Raw genomic sequence first — 24,404 nt, 5'->3', positions numbered from 1 at the left:
TAAAACAAGCAGAAAGATGAATATGTTCAATAAATTAGATTTAAAAAATCACTAGCGTCACATCTCAGTGAGGAACTTTAAACATTCAGCACAGCACAGGAGCATGTAGAGGAACTATGGCTCAAGTTTAAAAGATAGTTGATCATGCACTGGATAGATATGTACCCAGTAGAATGGTCCATGATGGGAGAAAATCTCCATGATATAAAGTCACCTGAAAGAAACTTTTAAAGAAACAGAGATGACTGCATGAGAAAGTAAAACAAACCAAAGGGCTATAAATAGAGAAATACTGAATGAAACGTGTTTGGCTGTCAAGAGAGCAATGTGTGATGCCTTCAATGACTATCATAGCAGAATATTGTCAAATGATCTTTCACAGAACCCAAAGCAGTGCTGGTCATATGTAAAAGCTGTTACTGACACCAAAGATAATGTCTAGTCGCTAGCGAGTGAGACAGGAATGCTCCAGCCCCCAATGGAATCCCTGTCAGGTTCTATACTGAATTTGTGGCTAAGTAGCCCCTCTTGTAACTACAGTCTATCGTAGACCCCACGAACAAAAAACTGTGGCAGTGCTTGGAGAAAAGCATAGGTCACACCTGTCTACAAGAAGGTTAGCAGAAGTGATTTACAAAACCACCGTCCAATATCCTTGACATCGATTTGATTTAGAATCTTAGAACATATTCGGAGCTCAAACATAATGAGGTATCTTGAACAGAATGACCTCCTTAATATTAACCAGTGCAGATTTCAAAAACATCAATCATGTGAAACCCAACTCGCACTTTTCTCGCATGACATTCTGAAAACTTTGGATCAAGATGGTCAGGTAGATGGAGAATTTTCTGATTTCTGAAAAGCATTTGACTAAGTACCACACCTACACTTAGTGTCAAAAGTATGAGCATATGAGGCATCAAGTGAAATTTGTGAGTGGACTGAGGACCTCTTGGTAGGAAACACACAGCATGTTATCTTGGATGAAGAGTTATTGTCAGATGTAGAACTAACTGTGCCTTTGCCCCACAGAAGTGTGTTGGGACCCTTGCTGGTCATTTTGTATATTAATGACCTTGCAGACAATATTAATAGTAAAATCAGGCTTCTTGCAGATGGTGCAATTGCCTATAATGAAGTACTATCATGAAAGAAGCTACATAAATATTCAGTCAGAACTAGATACGATTTAAAAGTAGTGTAGATATTTCCAACTTGATCTAAATGTTCAGAAATGTAATTTTGCACTGTTGGAATCAGCCAAGTCATACAAATATCTGGGTGTAACACTTTGTTGGGATATGAAATGGAATGATCACATAAGTTCAGGTGTGTGTGAAGCAGGTGATAGACTTCTATTTATTGGTAGAATAGTGGGGAAGTGCAATCAGTCTACGAAGAAAATTTGCTTACAAATAATTTGTGTGACTGGTTGTAGAATATTGCTTGCCAGATAGGACTAACGATGGATATTGAATGTATACAGAGAAGGGCAGCATGAGTGCTCACAGGTTTATTTAATATGTGGGAGAGTGTCACAGAGATACTGAAGGAACTGAACTGGCAGACTCTTGAAGATAGATGTAAACAATCTCCAGAAAGTTTATTAACAAAGTTACAAGAACTGGCTTCAGATGATGTCTCTAGGAAAATATTACAATCCCCTATGTGTCTCTCTCATAGAGAGTGTGAGGATAAGATTATAATAGTTAGTGCATACACAGAGGCATTCAGACAATCATTCATCCCACACTCCCTACATGAATGGAATGGGAAGAAACCCTAATAACTGGTACAATGGGGTGTACCCTCTGCCATGCACCTCACTGTGTCTTGCAGAGAGTAGATGTAGATGTAGAAGTGAGTAAATAATTACATCCAGAGAAGATAACAAATTTGAGAAGAAGTAACTTGTTGATGAACAATTATTAAATTGTTGTTGTGGTCTTCAGTCCTGAGACTGGTTTGATGCAGCTCTCCATGCTACTTTATCCTGTACAAGCCTCTTCATCTCCAAGTAACTACTGCACCCTACATCCTTCTGAATCTGTTTAGTGTATTCATCTCTTGGTCTCCCTCTACTATTTTTACCCTCTGGGCTTACCTCCAACACTAAATTGGTGATCCCTTGATGCATCAGAATGTGTCCTACCAACTGATCCCTTCTTGTCAAGTTGTGCCACAAATTCCTCTTCTCCTCAATTCTATTCGGTAACTCCTCATTAGTTATGTGATCTACCCATCTAATCTTCAGCATTCTTCTGTAGCACACATTTTGAAAGCTTCTGTTCTCTTCTTGTCCAAACTATTTATTGTCCATGTTTCACATCCATACATGGCTACACTCCATACAAATACTTTTAGAAAAGACTTCCTGACACTTAACAAATTCCTCTTCTTCAAAAATGCTTTTCTTACCATTACTAGTCTCCATTTTATATCCTCTCTACTCCAACAATCATCAGTTATTTTGCTCCCCAAATAGCAGAACTCATCTGCTACTTTACGTGTCTCATTTCCTAATCTAATTCCCTCAGCATCACTGATTTAATTAGACTACATTCCATTATCCTCGTTTTGCTTTTATGTATGTTCATCTTATATCCTTTTTTCAAGTTACTGTCCTTTCTGTTCAGCTGCTCTTCCAGGCCCTTTACTGTCTTTGATAGAATTACAATGTCATTGGCAAACCCCAAAGTTTTTGTTTATTCTCCGTGGATTTTAATTCCTACTCAAAATTTTTCTTTTGTTTCCTTTACTGCTTGCTCAATATACAGATTAAATTATTCAACAATAATTACATCTCTGAAGAATTTATAAAGTTAGTGAATTTGAAGATTGTTACCCAAGTTATGACTGGTTTCATCAGGTGCAGAACTTAGCCATAGCAATTAGCAGCATCTACACCAGATGCTTATTGAATAACACCAGCCCAGGCAGCTCACCAAGTACAGCAATCTGGTTTCCCATCAACGTTGCGTTGCTGAGATCAGTGCGAGCAACTTTGATGAGTTACATTCAAGTGAATATATTTTTTTTAGTTTCCTGATCAGAAGATTTTGTAAATGGGGTTACCTTCCTCACTGTGATAATTGATAGGAGGAGAAAATTAGTTTTAAACTGAATATTGTTTTAACTGTGTGCCTGTGAGAACCAGGAAAATGAAAGAGTCATTGGAGGCTCATGCTGTCTTAAACTCCAAGCTGGATGAAATAAATGCTAGGCTAGATATACTAATGCAAGTACAGATGCTCGAGGTATTCGATGCCAAGAAGCACTTGTGAAAACAAGTACTAAGATGGTCACTGAATTAAGTGATTCATTAGATAGCACAAATGCTGATTTAAAAATAAAATTAAAACCGGATTTAAAGACTTAAGATGATGACTTAAAAACTGAATTACAAGCAACTAACCAGAATTGGATGAGCATATCAGAGAGTCTCATAAAGTAAAGCTAGAAATAAATAAATAAATATCATAATTAGAGTTCACTATCATAAATATTACGATACAGTTACATTCTGACATATTTGAACAATCTGATTTGATTATAAGTTCATTAAATAAGAAGCCTGTCTAATTGAATACTGAGTCATAACAAACTTCAGACATGAGTGTTAACTCTGATACTTCAAAACAAGGTACAGATATAAGTGAGGTAGACAATTCATGTTCCACTTTTAAAAACTTGGAGGAGTGTAGTAATGATTTATTTGAACAAAATATTCTGCAAGATGATATGTTATCTGTTAACATACCTCTTTTTTCAGATGGTGTCTGCAAAAATTCTATTTGAGAATGGTTACTCAATTTTAATACAGAATTTCAGCTGAATAGCTTGTGCATTAATAACTTTGTGATAGCATTAAGTGAGGAGATGACAGTCAAAAAGAACAGAGTGAGGTTTAGTTGCACTTTTAAGTTTAAACTTTACATTCCTGACAGTGACAAATTTAAATATTTATGGGGAAAAAATAAATGAAAGGGTAGGTTTGAAGTAATGTGTACACAGCCTTGTGCTTATATTAAGGAAGTTGGTCAACAGAGGTCCTGAAAATGCATACTAGAATACTTCAAAAATGTATATTGGGATACACTTTTCAACACCAACAGCATGCCGTGGTTATAGTTGCATGGCATGTGTCCTCTGGGGATTCACTTTATTTGTGAATTCTGTAGAGTGAAATTTCCAAGGACCCTAGTTGATTATTACATTTTTCTTATTTTACTTTCTACATAAAGGTGCGTTCCCATTTACTGAAAAGTCCAGGTTGGAATATCAGCAATATTATGAAAAGGATAGATTGCCACTCACTGTAAAGATGACACATTGAGCTGCAGACATGCACAATGAAAAGACTGCTGCACATTGAGCTTTCAGCCGAAGTCTTCTTCAGGAAAGAAAACTTACATTCACACAAGCAGGCACACCTCTCATACACTTGACCACTATCTCGGGGTGGAATGGCAACATTAATTAACAAGCTGTTGTCAACAAGAAGACAAATATGTCATTAAATGTTATCCAGCTACTTTTGGCAGTGAATATTAAATGTGAAGAATATTTTCAATACATTGAAGAAAATTAAAACTGTTCTCAAGTTAAAATCAGACAAAAATTGTATTTGAAAATCAAAATAGAAGATTTGCATGTACTAAAGCTTTATCAAGAGCAAGCTCAGTCTACAACAAGAATAGTTTGAGAATGAAAAGAGGGAGTACACAGTAGCCACGCTCTATCAAATTCAGCATTGATTGTTTGTGTTTGAATTGTGTGAACAATATATTTAACGTGAGATGGCAGCAAAGTGCATCACGTGAAATATAATAGACCTTTCTGGTGCTACTGTATGCTCTGAGTTTTATGTATGTAATATAATGTTCCTTGGTTGTTGTGTTCGATGTATTTTACTTGGAAGTGCAAATATAATTACTGGCACCAAATGTCTTTTACTCACTATTACATATTCAACTGTGTCAACTCTAATAGGGTATGGACCCAGGGATGCATTTGGAATAAGTATATCCATAATATACACTACGTATCCAGACGCCCCAAAAAAATACATTTTTCATATTAGGTACATTGTGCTGCCACCTACTGCCAGGCACTCCATATCAGCACCATCAGTAGTTATTACACCTCATGAGAGAGCAGAATGGGGCACTCCACAGAACTCACGGACTTCGAACATGGCCATGTGATTTGGTGTCACTTGTATCATATATCTGTACATGAGATTTCCACTCTCCTAAACATCCCTAGGTCCATTGTTTCTGATGTGATACTGAAGTGGAAACGTGAAGGGACACATACAGCACAAAAGCGTACAGGCCGACCTTGTCTGTTGACTGACAGAGACCACCAACAATTGAAGAAGGCCACAATGTGTAATAGGCAGACATCTATCCAGTCCATCATCCAGAAATTCCAAATTGCATCAGGATCCGTTGCAAGTACTATGACAGTTAGGCAGGAGGTGATAAAACTTGGATTTCACTGTCGAGCGGCTGCTCATAAGCCACAATCACGCTGGGAAATGCTAAATGACGCCTCACTTTGTGTAAGAAGCATGAACATTGGATGACTGAACAGTGGAAAAATGTTGTGCGGAGTGACAAATCATGATACACAATGTGGCGATCCGATGGCAGTGTGTGGGTATGGCGAATGCCCAGTGAACATCATCTGCCAGCCAGTAAAATTCGGAGGCCATGGTGTTACGGTGTGTCATTTTTTCATGGAGGGGTCTTGCATCCCTTGTTGTTCTGCATGGCACTATCACAGCATAGGCCTACATTGATGTTTTAAGCACCTTCTTACTTCCCACTGTTGAAGAGCAATTCGGGGAAGGCGATTGCATCTTTCAACATGATCAAGTACCTGTTCATAATGCACAGCCTGTGGCAGAGTGGTTACATGACAATAACATCCCTGTAATGGACTGCCCTGCACACAGTCCTGGTCTGAATCCTATAGAACACCTTTGGGATATTTTGGAACGCCGACTTCATGCTAAGCCTCACTGACCAACATCGATACCTCTCCTCAGTGCAGCACTCCGTGAAGAATGGGCTGCCATTCCCCAAGAAACCTTCCAGCACCTGTCTGAACATATGCCTGCAAGAGTGGAAGCTGTCATCAAGGCTAAGGGTGGGCCAACACCACACTGAATTACAGTATTACTGATGGAGGGTGGCATGAACTTGTAAGTCATTTTCAGCCTGGTGTCTGGATACTTTTGATCACATAGTGTAGTAGTGAGAAAGTATTGGAAAAGTTCCAAGTAGTGCACTTGCGTGAAGTACGAGTTATCCTTACAATACGAATGCAACACTTTTATATTATTCTTCAGTTTTATTCTTTACTTTAAGAAAGATCAGAGTTACCGTTAAAATGAGCGCAGCACAAATTCCGCAGATTGAAAGACTTATGGGTCATGAAAACTATGCAATGTGGAAATTTGCAGTAGAAGCATATTTATGTTTGGATGACCTGTGGGATGTGGTGGATGGTACAATGAAATCCACAGATCAGAATTATTCAAGTAATGATAGGAAAACAAAATAAAAGTTGATATTACGGGGTGACTCAGTGAATTATGTTCACGTTGAAAAAGCTGTGACAGCAAAAGAAGTCTGTGACAAATTACAAAGTGCATTTGAGGATGGAGGTCTTACAAGGAAAATAAGATTATTATGTGAGTTAATTGCCACTCAGCTGGTCAAATGGAAGCGTGTAGATGAATAGCCACATCGAACCGATTGATAAACACTGGGTTGAGATCGCTGATCGCTTCTGTTGGCAGAACTGCCCGAAAGGTATGAAACTATGATTATGGAGCTGGAAAGCTCAGATATACTGATCATGGGGGACTGTTAAAGTGAAAATCCTACAGGATTTAAAAAGTACTTCAAGCTGTCATGTATTGGAGAAAGAAACTGCATCTGCTTGGTATTCAGAAAACAAAAGGAAGAAATCAATCAGGTGCAATAGATGTCAGAAGAAGGGACATATTACATCTCAGTGCAGATAAAACATAAACCAAAGGTCAAACTTGCAGCAAAAGAGATACGTTGCTGATAGTCCAGAGAGAGGGACAATAACAAAGGTAAGGCACTCTCATGTTTTTATTCTTTTGTGGATGCGGGTAATTGTCAGCTGGAATGGATTATAAACTCAGGTGCATCTGTGCATATTGTTAAAGACAAATCTCTTCTTTATGATGATAAAGATAAGACTCATATGGGAATATCTACTGTTGATGGCAGCAAGCTCCAATGTCATTTGGCTGGGAAACTAGACTTACATGTAAGTGTAAATGGTGAACTGGATATGGTTACAGCACATGATGTTCATTACGTAAAAAATGTTGTGACTAACCTACTGTCCGTAGGGGATATTGTCAAGAAGGGAAATATAGTCACTGTTGACATGCACTAAGCAAGAGTAATCAACGAAAATGGTGAAGTTATAATTACAGCAAGTAACGAAAGGGGTATTTTTAAACTATACCATTGTCAGTAAGCATAAAAAGTTTAGTCATTCAGTATATTCAGTGAAAGGTTTGTTATGGCACCGCAGACTTGGACACCAAAATAGAAAGAGTATGTCTCTTAATAAGGGATGTGGTAAAGGAAATACAGAATTATAGTGTATCCAAGGACCCTTGCGAGATATGCATAAAAGGAAAACAAGCAAGGCTACCTTTTAAGACTAGTAAAAGTAAATCTGCAGAGGTCTTACAGTTAATCCAGACAGATGTACGTGGCCTGATGGAGTGCAAATCCATCAGTGGGAGTTATTATTTTCTTATGTTTCTTGATGATTATTCATCATATACTCATGTTTATTTTCATTCCTAAGATCAAGTGAGTGACACTTTTGAGGAATATCATAATATGGTTGAAAGATGGACAGGAAAGAAGATTAAGATCATCAGGTCTGATAATGGGAGAGAATATATTAACCACAAATTAAAGACACTTCTGGCAAAAATGGGAATCAGGCACCAAACTATCATAAGGTACAGCCCATCTCAAAATGTGGTTGCTGGATTATCAAAAGATTTTTGGGCAGAGGCAGTATCAAGGGCCATATATTTGAAATATAGATCACCTACAAAAGCATTAAGGAATAGAACCCCCTATGAGATATGGGCAGGAAGGAAACCTGACCTAAGGTTTTCGGGTGTAATGCAATGGCACACATTCCAAAACAGCTGAGAGGAAAATGGGACCCAAAAGCTAAAAACTCTATTGTTGTAGGCTTTTGTGAGAATTCAAAGGACTACTGATTAATGGATCCATTGAATAAAAGTTTAGTCAACAGCAGAGAGCTAGCTAGTATTCTTTGAAAATAGAAAGGACTCTTAAGAGGGAAAGACTACTAAGTTAACTGCACCTAGTTCCGAGAGTGAAACTTTACGTGAAGAAAGTGAAAGTGCAGAACAGGAAGAGGACAGTCAAAGGCAAATGCGACTATTTATGATGACAATTAGTTTCAGGATGAACAAAACGAAGAGAACAATGCAAGACATTCTTCTCACGTACCAACACCGAAAGAATATCTGGATTTTGAAATGTATGCAGCCCAGTTTTTTAATGATGAGCCAGCAACAGCAGAAGAAGTAATGAACGACATGAACTCACAAGAATGGAAAGAAGTGATGGAGAGGGAATTGGAATCTTTATCTCAGAACGAAACCTCTGAATTGGTAAATACGCCAGCAGATAAGAAACCATTACAGGGAAGATGGGTATTCACTTTGAAGAGCCCAGAAAATTCATCACCAAGATATAAAGCATGACTTGTAATAAAAGGGTATTTGTAAAAACAAGGGATAGATTACAAAGAAAATTTTTCACTTGTAGTCAGGTATGCCTCATTGAGATATCTTTTAGTCTTGGCAACAAAACGAAATTCAACTATTCATCATATATATGTAAAAATAGGATATTTAAATGGGAAATTGCGTGAAGAGGTATATGTCATTCCACCAAGAGAAGTCACAAAAACCAGATTGGAAAAGGAAAAGATTTGAAATTTGCAAACAAGTATTTATGGACTTAAACAGAGTGGACATTGCTGGAATCAATGTCTACATAAAACTCTAATAAATATGAATATTAAGCAATCTAAGGCAAATCCCAGTATGTAAAAGGAAAATAGAAGGGATGATGATAATGGCTATATGGGTGGACTACTTATTTATTGTGACTGAAAATGAAAGCCAAATGAGAATTTTTAAGAAACAGCTGTAAACCAAGTTTAAGGTGCATGATTTGGGAGAAGTTAAACATTATTTAGGTATGCAGATCACTAATGGTGAAGAGAGAGAATAATTGAGCATACATCAATCATCATATACAGAAAAAAATCTTAAAGAAATTTGGCATGAGTGACTAAACCCATAACTATCCCAATGGAAGTAGGAGTGAAGTTAAATATAAATGAGACAGATGTTGAATGTGATAAGAATGTTCCATATTTAGAAGCAGTAGGGAGTCTGCTATATTTGTTTCAAATGTCATGACCTGACATTGCTTTTGCCACCAATTCAGTGAGCAGATATTGCAGAGATCCAAAGGAAAAGCACTAGAAAGCTGTGAAAAGGATATTCCAATATTGGAGAGGAACTTCAAACCATGAATTAAGATACCGTAGAGAAGGTAATGCAAAACCAGAAGGCTACAGCGATGTGGATTGGGGTAGTGAAATGGGAGATAGGCACTCCACTACTGGCTGCTGCTTTTAATTAATGGGAGGCCTCATTACATGGTCCTGTCAAAAGCAAAAAACTGTTGCATTGAGTACTGTAGAGGCCAAGTATATGGCACTATCTTACACCACACAGGAAGCATTGTGGATAAGAACATTAATATATGAAATAGAACCAAATTTAATTGTGGAACCTATAATGATCTTCTGTGAAAATAAAGGAGCCATGAACCTAGCTAAAAATGATGTCACTAGTGCTAGGTCAAAACAGATTAATACAAGGAACCACTTTATTCGGGGCCACATAGAGTGACAGAACATCACTGTGGACTACCTGCACACAGAAAACACGTTGGCTGACCTTCTCTTCTGACAAAACCTGTTGTAACGGCGACCAGAACGGTTGCGGGGTTGAAGTGATGGAAAGCACGACGGGACCCACAGAGTGGCCCGCGAACAACAACACAACGGGAGAGGGCGGACATGACCAACGAAGGACAGGATGAACAACAGCAAGATCGAGACAACAGAGTCACAAGAATACTTAACAATCACATTCACTCATATACAGAACAAGAAAGTAAATAAGCTGTCTAAGGCGAGGTGATGTGTCCTGAGGTGTACGCAAGATTAGACTGGCTGGGTGAGTGAGAGGCAGGCACTTAAATACTCTATTGGGGGCACCGCTATTAGCTGCTGGAACCATGTGTTCCACTGTGGCAGCCTCACACTAAATGCGGGCCAGGAGGCAAGCGCTGCCACAGCTTACGGCACGATGGTGCAGAGACCTCTAGGGGTTTTCGACGTCCATGAAATCTGGCAGGTATTCAAATTTCGCAGCGCACGGTACTAGATCCCTCCCCCCTGAAACTTGCATGTAGGGGCAGAAACGCCAAGGTGGGCGTCAGTGGGAACAGAATCTGGGCTCATCAGCTGCTATCGGTGGGGAGTAAGGGACACTCGAGGTATCCATGACAGCTGAACCAGAGTCCAGGGCAGGTGAGGGAGCCACCGATCCACCCAGAGGCGGAGAGGGCCGGCGGCAGGCTCACGGGGAGATGGCAACTGGGGGCAGGGACGGTGATTCAAGGACCACATCCGCACCTGAAGGAGGTAGGGAAAGAGGCAGCAGCGCAAGTCCCGTGTGGCATGTGGGTGGAGCTGATTATGATGGTGGCACTCCAACCCTTTCGACATCTGCACCAACATCACACACCACCCATGGGCTGCAACAACCGTGGCGGGTGTCCAACCCACCTTGCACCTGTACTCACAGGCTCACATGACTGTGCCAGGGACATATCGCTGCAAGGGCCAGGAGTGGGGGCAGGAGGAGGATGGCATCAGCAAATGGAACAGGGTCCACGGCTGTCGCCCATGGAGGAGCTCTGCCGGACTGCGTCCATCAATTGGCGTACTGCAATAGTTGCTCAAAAACAGGGTGAGGGCCAATGTGGTTGGAGATGTGTCGACCGCCTTAGTCAGATGGTGTTTAAAGGTGTGGACAAGCCTCTCCACCGCACCATTGGATGAAGGGAGGAAAGGGGGCTACGGATATGTTTGATACCATTGGCCTGACAGAAGTAGTGGAAGGACGACGCCGTGAATTGGGGACCATTATCGGAGACCAATGTGTGTGGCAGGCCCTCAATGGCGAGAACCTTGGCCAGGGCCATGAGTGTAGCCTCTGTGGTGGTGGATGGCATGCGGACAATATATGGGTATTTGGAGTGGGCATCAACGATGAGTAACCACATGTAACCCCAAAAACGGGCCCGCAAAATTGATATGGATGCGATCCCCATACCCCAGTGCCCGCGGTGTAACAAACCGACCACCTGAAGCCGTAATTCTGGAGGGATGACCACCTGATGGGCATCCGACTCCATGGCCAATAGAAGGACATCGTCGACCACGGAGAGCCTGTGGGACAGGTGGTGCCAGGGGCTGAAATGGGACTGCATCCAACAAGTAATATAGGATGGCCACCCGTGGACCACGTAGTTGAGAACCTGCCGCAAGACAGGGTCGGCGGATCGCCGCAGCAATGTGAGCAGCCATAAGAGGCACACTACCCAGCACATCCCGGCGGGTGGAATCAATATGAAAGCAGAGGACCTCCTGTTGGACAAAGGCAGGATCGGGGCCTGCTGGGAGATGTCACAAAGCGTCCACATTAGCATGGTGGGCGGTGGGCTTATACTGGATGGTGTAAGCGTAATTACATAAAAACAATGCCCAGTGCTGGAGACATTGAGCCCTCTGGTTTGGAAGGTGACAGTGGGGTCTGAAAAGTGTAACCAAGGGTTTATGGTCCGTCAGGAGGGTGAACTTTGCCCCAAAGAGATAGGTGTGAAATTTTTGGACAGCGAACATGATCATCAGAGCCTCCTTTTCAATCTGGGAATAGTTCTGTTGTGCTGGGGTCAATGTCTTAGAGGCATAAACGATGGGCTGTTCAGATCCATCGGCATCCCGCTGTGCAAGGACGGCCCCAATGCCGTATGCCGATGCATCAGCCGCCACAACCAAGGGGCAGTCTGGTGAAAAGGGAGTAAGGCAAAGGGTGGACTTCAGCATCGCCTTTAAATGGAGAAAAGCCTGGTCACAGGCAGGAGTCCAATCAAAAGGTACCCCTTTGTGATGCAAGTGATTGAGGGGTTGAGCAACGGAAGCAGCCTTGGGCAAGAACTTTAAATAATAAGTAACCTTGCCCAAAAACACCTGGAGTTCAGGTAAGTCCTTGGGACGAGGAAGGGCCTCAATGGCTGCGACATTATGACCTGAAGGGCAAATGCCATCTTTGCTAAGCCAGTGGCCTAAGTATTCCACTTCTGGTTGAAAAAAAAAACACTTGTCCACCCGACAGCGTAAACCAGCAGACTGCAGAGCATGAAATAAGGTGCTGAGGTTTTCCAAATGTTCCTGGCGGGAATGCCCGGTGACCAAGATGTCATCCAGAGAATTCACACAGGCAGGGATAGGCTGTGTAACCTGCTCCAGGAATCGCTGGAAAATGGCCGGCGCCGAAGAGACACCAAAGGGAAGGCGCTTGTACTTATACAATCCGAAAGGCATCTTGATAACCATCATGGTCTCAGATTGAGCATCCAAGGGCAACTGGTGGTATGCCTCAGCCAGGTCGATCTTGGAAAAATACTCTCCCCGGGCAAGCTTGGCAAGAAGGTCTTCCTGTTGGGGAAAGGGGTAAGTGTCAACAAGGCACTGAGCATTGACTGTAGTGCTGAAGTTCCCACACAGCCGAAGGGACCCATTGGGTTTCCGTATGACCACCAGTGGTGTTGCCTATGCATTGCAAATTACTGGCTCCAGCACGCCAGCCGCCTGGAGCCGATCAAGTTCCTGCTTGACCGCTGGCTGTAAGGCCACCAGAAGGGGCCGGGCCTGGATAAAGTGAGGCTGTGCATCTGGCCATAGGGTGATGTGCACCTGAAAGCTGGAAGCATATCTGAAATCCAGTGCAAACAACGATGCAAAAGCGGGGCACAAGTCCTGAAAGGGAACAGCCGTGGAAATGACCTTCACTTTGTCGGAAATGGAAAAGCCAAACAGTTGAAATGAATCCAGGCCAAAAATACTCGAAGCCGATGGATGGTCGACGACAAAGAGGATAAGGAGCCAGGGAACATGCTTGTACGTCGCCTGGACGATGAACTGCACACGAAGGGGAATATAACCGTCTCCATAGGCGACAAAATGGCGAGACAGAGGTGACAACTCAGAAGAGCCCAGCCGGGTATATGTCGCCATATTAATCAGGGATACGGTAGCCCCAGTGTCGACATAAAAACTGACATCCTCAGTGAAAAAGCAGAGTGTGAGAAAAAGCTTCCACGCTGACGGGTTATTCTGTGGGATGACCGATTGCAGAGCATGGACCGTATCTTGAGGCCCAGCAGGGGCAGGACTGGAGCGAGTCGAGCGACAATGACAAACTGATCAGATGTGGCCCTCCTTGTTACACAGTGTGTACGTTTTCCAGCGGTGGGGACAATCAGCCCATGAATGTGCTGTAAGGCACTGTGGGCAAGATGGAAGTGGGCCATGTGACCGGCAATGAGGGGTGACCAGAGGCGCTGATGCCATAGAGACATCGGGCGAGGAGTCCCGACGGCGCTGGCCCTGGTCGGCCAAGGCATGTCGACACCGCGAGGGTGGAACCCGCCGTGACGCCGCGATCATCACCACCTGCGGTCGTGCCATAAGACGCTCACTAGCCACCTGAGCAATTTCAAAGGAGTGGGCAATGCGGAGAATCTCTTCCAAGGAGGGGTTGTCAAGTTTCAATGCCACAGTATGTACCTCAGGATTGGGAGCCAGCTGAACCACCACATCCCAGATCAGGGAGTCCGTATACGAAGCCTTACACTGCTGATTGGTACACGTAAAATCGCATCCCCAGCTGATAACCTGTAAGTCTGTGACCCAGGAACGATACAATTGACCAGGCTGTTTATGGTACTGTTGGAACTCCAGCCGGGAGGCGACCACATGGTAGTGTTGGAAATAATAGTTTGTCAGCAAAAGGCATATCTCCTGGAAAGAGAGAGCCACATGATCAGACAACGGTGCCAACTTGCGGAGAAGAAAGAACGTGCCTGGGGAGGCCCAAGACAAAAACAACGAACTCTGCAAGGAGTCATCCCTGACTTGAAAAGCCGTGAAATGTTGTTTCAGCCGATGTAAGTAGGTGTCCCAATCCTCTTTAGTGTCATTAAAGGGTGGAAACGATGGCGGACACGGGAAAGCATCGGATGCCCAAGGACTTGGAAGCGGTTGTGGTAACATGTACCGGGCATCGACTTTGTCCGTTAGCAATTGCAGCGACTGCTGTAAGATGTCTAACTGGAGCTGCTACTGCTGTATGAGCTGCTGCTGTTGCTCCAGCAGACAGACCAACTTCACCTCTATGTCAACAATGACCACCGTTTACCTCGTCGCCAAAATGTTGTAATGGCGACCGTAACGGTTGCGGGGTTAAAGTGAAGGAAAGCACGGTGGGACCCGCAGAGTGGCCCGCGAACAACAACACAACAGAAGAGGACGGACATGACCAACGAAGGACAAAACAGACAACAACAAGATCAAGACAACAGAGTCACAAGAAAACCTAACAACCACGTCCCCTCATATACAGAACAAGAAAGTAAATAAGCTGTCTAAGGTGAGACGAAATGTCCTGAGACGTACGCAAGATTAGACTGGCTGGGTGAGCGAGAGGCAGGCGCTATCGGGGGCGCCACTATTGGCCGCTGGAACCACGTGTTCCACTGTGGCGCCCTCACAATAAATGCGGGCCAGGAGGCGAGCGCCACCACAGCTTACAGCACGATGGTGCAGAGACCTCGAGGGGTCTTCGAAGTCCATGACGTCTGGTGGAGATTCATATTCCGCGGCGCGCGTTACCAGAAAACCCTTGGACAAAGAGAAGTTTGAAAAGATTGTGGGGACGTTTGGTTTACCTTTTGAAGGCAGACCACAAAATATATGGTGCAAGGGGGGTGCTAGTATTGTGAACAATATATTTCATGTGAGACAGCGTCAAAGTGCATCATGTGAAATATAATAGACCTCTCTGGTGCTATTGTTGCTCTGAGTTTTATGTGTGTAATATAACATTCCTTGGTTGTTGTGTTCAATGTATTTTACCTGAAAGTGCAAATATAGTTACTGGCACTAAATGTCTTTTACTCACTATTACATATTCAACTGTGTTGACTCTAATAGTTTGCTTGCAGTTCCTAATGAGGGGTTACCACATGAAGCGGCCGGATAGATGCAGCTAAACAGTGCAGAAGGCAATTACCAACAATGAGCAAGGGGTACAACAACTGCCAGAGACCATGCCTCATATACATTCATTTAGCAGAGTCTATTCTATCAAAATCCATTGGGTTCTGTTAGTTCAATATATATTAAATTGTGAAGTGATTTCTTGAATGAAATTTTTCACTCTGCAGTGGAGTGTATGCTGATATGAAACTTTGGAGATGACACCTCATATTCAATCATTTAGCTGAATCTGTTCTATTAAAATCCATTGGGTTCTTTTAGTTTAATATATACTAAATTGTGAAGTGATCTCTTAAATGAAATTTTTCACTCTGCAGTTGAGTGTATGCTTATATGAAACTTTCTGGCAGATTAAAACTGTGTACTAGACCAAGACTCAAACTCAAGACCTTTGCGTTTCGTGGGCAAATGCTCTGCTGAGTTAGTTACCTAAGCATGACTCACAACCTGTTCTCATAGCTTTACATCTGCCAGTATCTCACCTCCTACCTTCCAAACTTCACAAAAGTTCTCCTTCGAATCTAGCAGGACTAGCACTCCTGCAAGAAAAGATACTGCAAAGACATGGTTTAGCCAGGGGGATGTTTCCAGAATGAATTTTCACACTGCAGCAGATTGTACACTGATATGAAGCTATGTGGCAGATTAAAACTGGGTGCTGGACTGAGACTTGGACTTGAGACCTTTACTCTACCAACAGAAGTACCCAAGCACGTATCACGACATGTCCTTACAGCATTACTCTGTTCAGGGACACCCTCCCCTAGCATTACTTTTGCTCAACAAAAGTTATCAATACCAAAAATAAGTACAACTTTTTAAACAGGTTAATATTATCTCAGCTGTTCTTCTAAAAGAAAATGTAGTTTTCCATTTTGGAGTGGAAATTGTAAAGACAGTGTGATATGGAAAAATGTGAGCAAATAAAATTAACTATTCAAGTTGTTGTGTCAATTGGAACTATGAGAACCTACGATACAAAAAAAATTCAGCTTCATGAATCAACCCCTAGATGTGAAAAACTGGAGCCAGCTACAAGAAAATAAGTAAAAAAGTTTCTTGTAGATCATATTCCTCTCAAAGATTATTAAAAGAATTTATTAAGAAGTCAGTGACAATCAACAAGTGAGGGAGGGATGGATTACAAGTGGTGGAATTGTCTGGGATCAATTGACTAAGAATGAAGTTTTATCTGTTGCAGAAGAAGGGAGAGTGATTTGTGTCATTTGCAATTTATGTATGAACGGATTTTCAATCACTCAAAGAAAGAAGACCGAGAGCTGCCCAACAAACTCGTATCAACAGTGACGATGTGCTACCAACAATGACAGACTAGATCAAATGAAAGAGGACGTCGCAACTATGACGAGGGACATCAAAAAGGAAAGATAAGTACAAACTACCTGTAAAATTAATTTGTTTGTGGACTTGTGTGCTTGTTAACGAAGTGAATAGAGACAAGGGTAGTATGACAGACTAGATCAAATGAAAGAGGACTTCGCAACTATGACGAGGGACATCAAAAAGGAAAGATAAGTACAAACTACCTGTAAAATTAATTTGTTTGTGGACTTGTGTGCTTGTTAACAAAGTGAATAGAGACAAGGGTAGTAGTGATGTAGAAGTGAAAGCTGTGGGACACAGTCAGGGCACGTTTAAGCCAAGTGAAAGCATAGTCAGCAAAGAAACTTTAAAAACTGATATTTAGAGCGGTTAATGATCAGTTCTGAGGCATCAAGGGATCACCAATCTAGTACTGGAGGGCAGCGTGAAGGGTAAAAATCGTATAGGGAGACCAAGAGATCAATACACTAAGCAGATTCAGAAGGATGTAGGCTGCAGTAGGTACTGGGAGATGAAGTAGCTTGCACAGGATAGAGTAGCATGGAGAGCTGCATCAAACCAGTCTCAGGACTGAAGACCACAACAACAACAAGAACATGATCAGTTAACCAAAAAATTTACTTCATACTAAGGGCAATTAAATGAACTGAAAACAATAGTAAAATGGAAAGAGTACAATAGAGAAACTTTGTAATCAGGTTTCAGAGGTAAAAATTGGTTGTCAGAGGGGTTAAAAATTGTGAATAAAAAAGTTGATGTCTTAGAAAATAAATTTATTTGTTTGGAAAATGAGTTAATTGTCAAATTGGCAAGACAGCTGAAGAATGTTAAGACGTCAGAGTTGAACAGAAGGCTGTAGCGAAAAAAATGGAACAAAACATCACTATTTGGGATCAAAAAATTTTAAATGTTGAAAACAGTATGCAAACTAATGTAAACATTTTGGACCACAAAATTTCAGCTGTTCAGGAAAATTGCATTCACAAACATCTGTATTCAAACAATGGTATTGTGTGATCCAATACTCCAATCAAAAGTTTTCCATTAGACAATATATATCCACGGGATTTTCTGCGCCACTGTAAAGATAGTTTTGTGTCAGGCATGAGTGACTATCAAAAAATTAAATTTGTTAAAAGATGTCTCGAAGGCGAAGAAGCTCTGTCTTGGTTAAATTTAAATCTAAGTCAGTGGGAAACATATCAAAGTTTCAAAAAACGTTTTTTAAATAAATTTTGGTTGGAAGCCGAACAGGGTGTGATGAAGCAAGCCGGGATAATTTTAATTCCCCTCTTGTTTCACAATCTGCCTCCTTAAAATTCATTTTTTCAGTTTTGAACTAATCATCATTAACATACATGAATATAATCTGCGTTTTCATAAAAGAGCAAGGTTGGCCTTCGGTTTTAAAGAATATAACACCAGATCTAATTTTGTGCTTAGTTTTATGTATGTAATTGATTTTCTAATTTATTTTGACTATTCCTATTTAGTATCTTTTGTTATAGGGTGAAATCAGTAATTGTTTCGTAACTTAAATTCTATTGCTGATGCAAAACAAATATAAATTCTTCACTAATTATAAACATTTGGAATACGAAACAGTAGCACACTTAAAGGATGTATTTGGCTCTATTCGAAAACATGTTAGCGAAACCAAGCCTTCATTAATTCCAAAGTAATTATCAGTTTTGTCAAAAGTATTGTTTGTGTAACTATATTTGTTAATTTCATGATTTAAGCAAATAATTCCGCCTAAACCTTGTAGTAGAAGAAGAAACTGTTAAAAAAGATGTAATTTTTCAATGTATGCAGTTAATTGAATGAGTTAAGTTTTAATTATTATTTCTGTAAATTAAACATTGAGCAATATGTAATTTCAACACCTATTATTGTGATGATCTATAAGAGCCTGATTTTTGGTCACGAGATAGTCAGTCCACAGCCAAGTTTCAGACGAGTAACCTGTGCTGGTTAGAACAAAACAATGCTTCAGATTAACTGTGGAATAAGTGTTAAACCCTCCCCCCATGAACCATGGATCTTGCCTTTGGTGGGGAGGCTTGTGTGCCTCAGCGATACAGATAGCTGTACCATAGGTGCAACCACAATGGAGGGGTATCTATTGAAAGGCCAGACAAACATGTGGTACTTGAAGAGGGGCTGCAGCTTTTTCAGTAGTTGCAGGGGCAACTGTCTGGATGATTGACTGATCTAGCATTGTAACATTAACCAAAACAGCCATGCTGGGCTGGTACTGCAAACAGCTGAAAGCAAGGGGAAACTACAGCTGTAATTTTTCCTGTGGGTATGCAGCTTAACTGTATGGTTAAATGATGATGGCATTCTCTTGGATAAAATATTCCAGAGGTAAAATAGTCCCCCCATTTGGATCTCCGGGCTGGGACTACGTAGGAGGACGTCGTTATCAGGAGAAAGAAAACTGGTGTTCAGAGCGTGGAATGTCAGATACCTTAACCGGGCAGGTAGGTTAGAAAATTTAAAAAGGGAAATGGATAGGTTAAAGTTAGATATAGTGGGAATTAGTGAAGTTGTGTGGCAGGAGGAACAAGACTTTAGGTCAGGTGAATACAGGGCTATAAATACAAAATCAAATAGGGGTAATGCAGGAGTAGGTTTAATAATGAATAAAAAAAAATAGGAGTGCGGGTAAGCTACTACAAACAGCATAGTGAATGCATTATTGTGGCCAAGATACACACGAAGCCCATGCCTACCACAGTAGTACAAGTTTATATACCAACTAGCTCCACAGATGATGAAGAGATTGATGAAATGTATGATGAGATAAAAGAAATTATTCGGGTAGTGAAGGGAGATGAAAATTTAATAGTCCTGGGTGACTGGAATTTGGTAGTAGGAAAAGGAAGAGAAGGAAACATAGTAGATGAATAAGGAATTTAAGAAATGAAAGAGGAAGTCACCTGGTAGAATTTTGCACGGAGCATAACTTAATTATAGCTAACACTTGGTTCATGAATCATGAAAGAAGGTTGTATACATGGAAGAGGCCAGGAGATACTGGAAGGTTTCAGATAGATCGTATAATGGTAAGACAGAGATTTAGGAACCAGATTTTAAACTGTAAGACATATCCAGTGGCAGATGTGGACTGTGACCACAATCTATTGGGTATGAACTGTAGATTAAAACTGAAGAAACTGTAAAAAGGTGGGAATTTAAGGTGATAGGACCTGGATAAACTGACAGAACCAGAGGTTGTAGAGAGTTTCAGGGAGAGCATTAGGGAATGATTGACAGGAATGGGGGAAAGAAATACAGTAGAAGAAGAATGGATAGGTTTGAGGGATGAAATAGTGAAGGCAGCAGAGGATCAACTAGGTAAAAAGATGAGGACTAGTAGAAATCCTTGGGTAACAGAAGATACATTGAATTTAGTTCATGAAAGGAGAAACTATAAAAATGTAGTAAATGAAGCAGGTAAAAAGGAATACAAATGTCTCAAAAATGAGATTGACAGAAAGTGCAAAAATGGCTAAGAAAGGGTGGCTAGAGAACAAATGTAAGGATGTAGAGGTATATCTCACTAGGGGTAAGATAGATACTGCCTACAGGAAAATTAAACAGACCTTTGGAGAAAAGGGAACCACTTGTATGAATATCAAAAACTCAGATGGAAACCCAGTTCTAAGCAAAGAAGTGAGGTACAAATAATATAATGCTGCATCATTGGATATATACGTTATCTGAAAACTTCTATTTGTGTTCTGAGGAATTATGAGCTTACGTTGGTAATACCGACCAAATAATAAGAATTTTGCTGATTAAGTGATAACTGTGATGCTAAACTCATGTAAATATTCTGAAAGGCAACTAGTTGGTAACATTTATTGATTTTGTGAGGATTTAATTTTCTGGTTGAACGAGAGTAGGGCTCAGAGTTGAGAAGACAAATAGAGCAATGATTTGGTATAACTTCCATCCATTTATTTTGATTTGAGTTGTAATTAAGTTTTTTAATGTTGACTCTATCCTTTTTTTCATTACATAATGTTTAGTAAATCTATGCTACCGCACATTTGAGTTTTTACTAGAGATAATGCACGTCTTGAGTTTTACTAGAGGTAATGCACCCTGGAGATACTAAAAGGTATCAGATAGAATATATAATGGTAAGACAGAGATTTAGGAACCAGGTTTTAAGTTGTAAGACATTTCCAGGGGCAGATGTGGACTCTGACCACAATCTATTGGTTATGACCAGTAGATTAAAACAGAAGAAACTGCAAAAAGGTGGGAATTTAAGGAGATGGGACCTGGATAAACTGAAAGAACCAGAGGTTGTACAGAGTTTCAGGGAGAGCATAAGAGAACAATTGACAGGAATGGGGGAAAGAAATACAGTAGAAGAAGAATGGGTAGCTTTGAGGGATGAAGTAGTGAAGGCAGCAGAGGATCAAGTAGGTAAAAAGACGAGGGCTAGTAGAAATCCTTGGGTAACAGAAGAAATATTGAATTTAATTGATGAAAGGAGAAAATATAAAAATGCAGTAAATGAAGCAGGCAAAAAGTAATACAAACATCTCAAAAATTAGATGGACAGGAAGTGCAAAATGGCTAAGCAGGGATGGCTAGAGGACAAATGCAAGGATGTAGAGGCCTATCTCACTAGGGGTAAGATAGATACTGCCTACAGGAAAATTAAAGAGACCTTTGGAGATAAGAGAACCACTTGTATGAACATCAAGAGCTCAGATGGAAACCCAGTTCTAAGTAAAGAAGGGAAAGCAGAAAGGTGGAAGGAGTATATAGAGGGTCTATACAAGGGCGATGTACTTGAGGACAATATCATGGAAATGGAAGAGGATGTAGATGAAGATGAAATGTGAGATGTGATACTTCATGAAGAGTTTGCCAGAGCACTGAAAGACCTGAGTCGAAACAAGGCCCCCGGAGTAGACAACATTCCATTGGAACTACTGACAGCCTTGGGAGAGCCAATCCTGACAAAACTCTGCCATCTGGTGAGCAAGATGTATGAAACAGGCGAAATACCCTCAGACTTCAAGAAGAATATAATAATTCCAATCCCAAAGAAAGCAGGTGTTGACAGATGTCAAGAAGAAATAAAAACTTTGAGGTTTGCCGATGACATTGTTATTCTGTCAGAGACAGCAAAGGACTTAGAAGAGCAGTTGAACGGAATGGATGGTATCTTGAAGGGAGGATATAAGATGAACATCAACAAAAGCAAAACGAGGATAATGGAATGTAGTCGAATTAAGTCGGGTGATGTTGAGGGTATTAGATTAGGAAATGAGACAAAGTAGTAAAGGAGTTTTGCTATTTGGGGAGCAAAGTAGAGAGGATATAAAATGTAGACTGGCAATGGCAAGGAAAGCGTTTCTGAAGAAGAGAAATTTTTTAACATCGAGTATAGATTTAAGTTCCAGGAAGTCATTTCTGAAAGTATTTGTATGGAGTGTAGCCATGTATGGAAGTGAAACATGGACGGTAAATAGTTTGGACAAGAAGAGAATAGAAGCTTTTGAAATGTGGTGCTACAGAAGAATGCTGAAGATTAGATGGGTAGATCACATAACTAATGAGGAAGTATTGAATAGGATTGGGGAGAAGAGAAGTTTGTGGCACAACTTGACCAGAAGAAGGGATCGGTTGGTAGGACATGTTCTGAGGCATCAAGGGATCACCAATTTAGTATTGGAGGGCAGCGTGGAGGGTAAAAATAGTACGGGGAGACCAAGAGATGAATATACTAAGCAGATTCAGAAGGATGTAGGTTGCAGTAGGTACTGGGAGATGAAGAAGCTTGCACAGGATAGAGTAGCATGGAGAGCTGCATCAATCCAGTCTCGGGACTGAAGACCACAACAACAACAACAATGCACATCTTGCGTTTTTGTTAGTTTGCAATTGGAAAAAGAAACCAAACTTTTTCAAGCTTAACCCATTTCAGACTGTTACGACTTAGAATAATGTTTTGTAATGTAATGTGCTCTTGATTTAAAAAAATTTTCAGTTCCACACCTTTCACAATGAAGTCAATGTTAGTTCTAATTATTGCAATGTTATGAGAACTATATATTTATTTATGATGTAATGACTATCATTTGTCATTAGTGTTAAAATATATTTATTTAGATATAAGTTAGAAGTAAAAGTAATTGTATTAAAGTAGGATATTTTGTCTGAATTTTTTTCATGTAGTGTGGTGGAGGAGAGCCACCTCCAAGGGACTGACAGCAGTGCATTTTCTTACTAACTGCCACTCGTACCTGTTGAAGGTGTGGACAACTTGGTGAAAAAGTGTGTTAAAGCTCATTAAAAGTGTGAAAGTGCTTGTGAAAATACTAAACATTGAGCAAGTGAAATTTTTTGTCTAAACATAAACCATTATGCACAGTGTAATTTAACTTTTTTGTTACCCGTGAGGATTAATTTTTTTTAAGCAAGGCAGAACTTGTATAAAATGTAGCTTCACTTACCCAAAAAGGACATCATTTATGATGAAGAGCCATAATTTTTGTTAAAAATATAACTTGTAGATATTTTGTGATATTGTACAACAATACACTGTGTATAATTATTTTGTATGGGGATTTTCGTATGGCCAGTTTACATAAGTATAAATTAAAAAAAAAAAAAAAAAAAAACATATGTACTGTAGATATGATAAGATTTCTTATGTGATATTTTTGTGTGTAGATGTGTAGATTTTAAACCCGATTTCTGGCGTCACTTAGGGTCATTGAATTGACCAGTTAGCCATTTGCAGTATCTATCTGGTCAATCCGATGAGAGGGTGATGTGACGAAGCAAGCTGGGATAATTTTAATTCCCCTCTTGTTTTACCATATGCCTCCTTAACATTCATTTTTTTCAATTTTAAAATAATTACCATTAACATACGTGATTATAATTGCATTTTCATAAAAGAGAAAGGTTGGCCCTCAGTTTTAAAGAATTTAACACCAGATCTAATTTTGTGCTTAGTTTAAATGATTAATGGAAAATCTCATATAAAGATGTGAAACAAATACTAACAAAGAGATAGAGGAGCTGGCCAGTACTTACCTCAGCTCAGTACAGCCGAAAGATACACAAAAAACAGAACCGAAAATTTACGTTCCTAGCTTTCGGAACAAATGTTCCTTCATCAGGGAGGAGAGAGGGGAAAGAAAGGGAAGAAGGGAAAGTGGATTCAGTTACTCACAACCCACGTTATGAAGCAACAGGGAAAGGAAAACAGGGAGGGTAGCAAGGATGGAGGCATGGTTGTCAGAGGGAAGCCAAAGATATTCTACTGTAAGTACTGTGCCAGCTTCAAACCAAAGAGGATGCATACGGAAGTAAAGAGGTATATAGTATAAAGATAAGCACAACTATGTAGGATGAAAAGATGCGTGAATGGCTAAAGAGGAAAGGGAAAGAGGAGAAGACTGAAGAGCAAATGGGAGTAAGGTTGTTTAACGTAGGTTCAGTCCAGGGGGATGGCAGGATGAAAGGATGTGTTGGAG

At 40.6% G+C, this 24,404-nt stretch overlaps 1 protein-coding gene across 1 annotated transcript in view; it reads right to left on the bottom strand.

The window, feature by feature from the left end:
* The window catches only part of LOC126176227 (uncharacterized), a 327,159-nt gene that overhangs the window by 21,999 nt on the left and 280,756 nt on the right, over positions 1–24,404 (bottom strand). The window lies entirely within an intron of this gene.

Source organism: Schistocerca cancellata, chromosome 3 (assembly GCF_023864275.1).
Source record: "Schistocerca cancellata isolate TAMUIC-IGC-003103 chromosome 3, iqSchCanc2.1, whole genome shotgun sequence".
Taxonomy (NCBI): Eukaryota; Metazoa; Arthropoda; class Insecta; order Orthoptera; family Acrididae; genus Schistocerca; species Schistocerca cancellata.
This window is presented reverse-complemented; position numbering and strand designations above follow the sequence as displayed.